Source organism: Physcomitrium patens, chromosome 26 (assembly GCF_059467195.1).
Source record: "Physcomitrium patens ecotype Gransden chromosome 26, ASM5946719v1, whole genome shotgun sequence".
Classification (NCBI taxonomy): Eukaryota; Viridiplantae; Streptophyta; class Bryopsida; order Funariales; family Funariaceae; genus Physcomitrium; species Physcomitrium patens.
This window is the reverse complement of record NC_143435.1, coordinates 437,501-440,000: the sequence shown is the minus strand read 5'-3', so window position 1 is coordinate 440,000 and position 2,500 is coordinate 437,501.

The window sequence follows — 2,500 nt, the reverse complement described above, 5'->3', positions numbered from 1 at the left end:
GGGAGTTAATTTTAAAATTGATTTTTAAAAAATGATTTATTTATTTATTTCCACCTATGCGGAAGACTGGGCGGCCAACGAGGAGTCGAGACAGCCAGGAGTCGGGACTTGGGCAAGGGAGCGGGACAAGAGGTCGGGACTCGCGGCGGGACAAGGAAGAGGAGGAGGAAGTCCGGGACTCGCGACGGGACTGGGACTCGCGCCGGGACTAGGGAGTCGCGGCGGGACAAGGAAGAGGAGGAGGAAGTCCGGGACTCGCGACGGGACTGGGACTCGCGCCGGGACTAGGGAGTCGCGGCGGGACAAGGAAGAGGAGGAGGAAGTCCGGGACTCGCGACGGGACTGGGACTCGCGCCGGGACTAGGGAGTCGCGGCGGGACAAGGAAGAGGAGGAGGAAGTCCGGGACTCGCGACGGGACTGGGACTCGCGCCGGGACTAGGGAGTCGCGGCGGGACAAGGAAGAGGAGGAGGAAGTCCGGGACTCGCGACGGGACTCTCGCGCCGGGACTAGGGAGTCGCGGCGGGACAAGGAAGAGGAGGAGGAAGTCCGGGACTCGCGCACGGGACTAGGGAGTCGCGGCGGGACAAGGAAGAGGAGGAGGAGGAAGTCCGGGACTCGCCACGGGACTAGGGAGTCGCGGCGGGACAAGGAAGAGAAGGAGGAAGTCCGGGACTCGCGACGGGACTGGGACTCGCGGCGGGACAAGGAAGAGAAGGAGGAGGTCCGGGACTCGCGCCGGGACTAGGAAGAGGGGGAGGAGGTCCGGGACTCGCGACGGGACTAGGAAGTGGGGAGGAGGTCCGGGACTCGCGCCGGGACTAGGGAAGAGGAGGAGGAGGAGGAAGGCCGGGACTGGGACTCGCGGCGGGAGTAGGTAGTGGGGAGGAGGTCCGGGACTCGCAGCGGGACAAGGAGGAAGTCGGGGAGGAGGGCCGGGACCAGGAGTCGCGGCGGGGATAGCAGGCAGGACAGGGAGGGTGGGTGGTCTTCCACAAAAAAAGTGTGTCTCGGAACTTCCTTAGTGCAGTAGGACGGGGGCCTGCCGAATCCCACAGAGAGTACTATGTGGGGAAGGGTTCCTCTGAAGCGTCTCGGGAAAAGTCGTGAGGGGTGACGGTTGCTCGGTGCCTACGGGTCCCGACTGCTCGCTGCCTTCTTTGAGCCCAGTACCGACGTTCGCAGGGGGATACCTGGATACTACTGGGGTTACCTGGATACTTCTGGCGTGTTACCTTGGATCAGTGAGGAGTGGGGGTTAGTTTCCCGGCGACGCGACCCTCTGAGGAGGTCCCGCGGAGGGTCGCCGAGTATTATATGGTGAGCTGGCTGTCAAGGATTGTGAGTCCCGCTGCCAAAATTTTTTTTGGTGCGCGGGCGACTGGAAAAAGAGGGTTGGTCTTGTGCCGATACGCGTAACGTCGCAGCGAGTCCCAAGAGCTAGTAACCATTTTTGGCGGGGGGCGATGGCCTCGGTATTGTCAAGCCATTCTCTCATTCATTTGGGAGGGTGGGGAGAAGTGTTTGCCGAGGCCGTTCAAGCTCCGCCTGGTCGACCACCACTGTGACCGCCACCGCGCTCGATCTCTATTGCAAGCTCAGGTGAAATTCCTGATAAACTTGGAGGGGTGTGGGACGCGTTCGCAGTGTGGGCCGAGGAGTCATAACATCCCAGGTCGGAATGTGAAAATGGAACTTCGAAACCGGTGAGAGTTCTCTCGTCGGCTAGGGGTTTCACAAAAGTAACATTTCTATAAATTTCTATCCGACCCCTCCATTAATTTGGAGGGGCGATGGGCCCCAGGATTGGACATACTTCTTGCTGATTTGTCTTTTGAGGAAAATCCTTCGCGGTGATGGTTACTTTTTCATTTTTAATGTGTGTATCGGCCTCGTCGGTTTCTCTCTTTCCTGGTCACATTCCCGAAAAAGGCCGCAGCACCTATGATTCTCTTCCGGGGGTCTAACTCTCCCTCTCTCTCTATCCTTCTCTTTGTCTGGCTCTCTCTGGCTTCACTTTTTGTGGTGTGTGCCTCTGGGGGTCTGGTTGGAATTTGCCGTTGGCTTTTTGCCCTCTCTTTTTGCCTTTTATCCATCGCAAAGAAGGGTGTGTGTGTTCTCACCTGGGGTTGGAATGAAGGACGGGAACCTCCTCGTCTTGTGAAGTGGGACCATCTTTTAGGATGATGGCTTTTTGCTGCCTGGTGTGTGCTTGGGTGGGGTTTGGTGGTGGCAGTCTACCTCTCCCTTTCTCCGGTAAGACCAGATGACTGGTTCGTCCGCTACTCTTGTGTTGGCCCTACCTTGGCCAACGGGAGTCGGCGACGCTCCAGACTGGATGGCATGATGTGGTGGTGTACCGAAGGGGGACATCCGAAGGGGAAGAGGGGCCGAGCCTCGCGAAACTTAGGTGTGTCGGGTTGTGTGATGTCGGAGATCCATTTTTTTGTGGCTGCCGTCGTGATTTCGCCCATCCAAACCTGAGTCGTTGCTGCGGACTG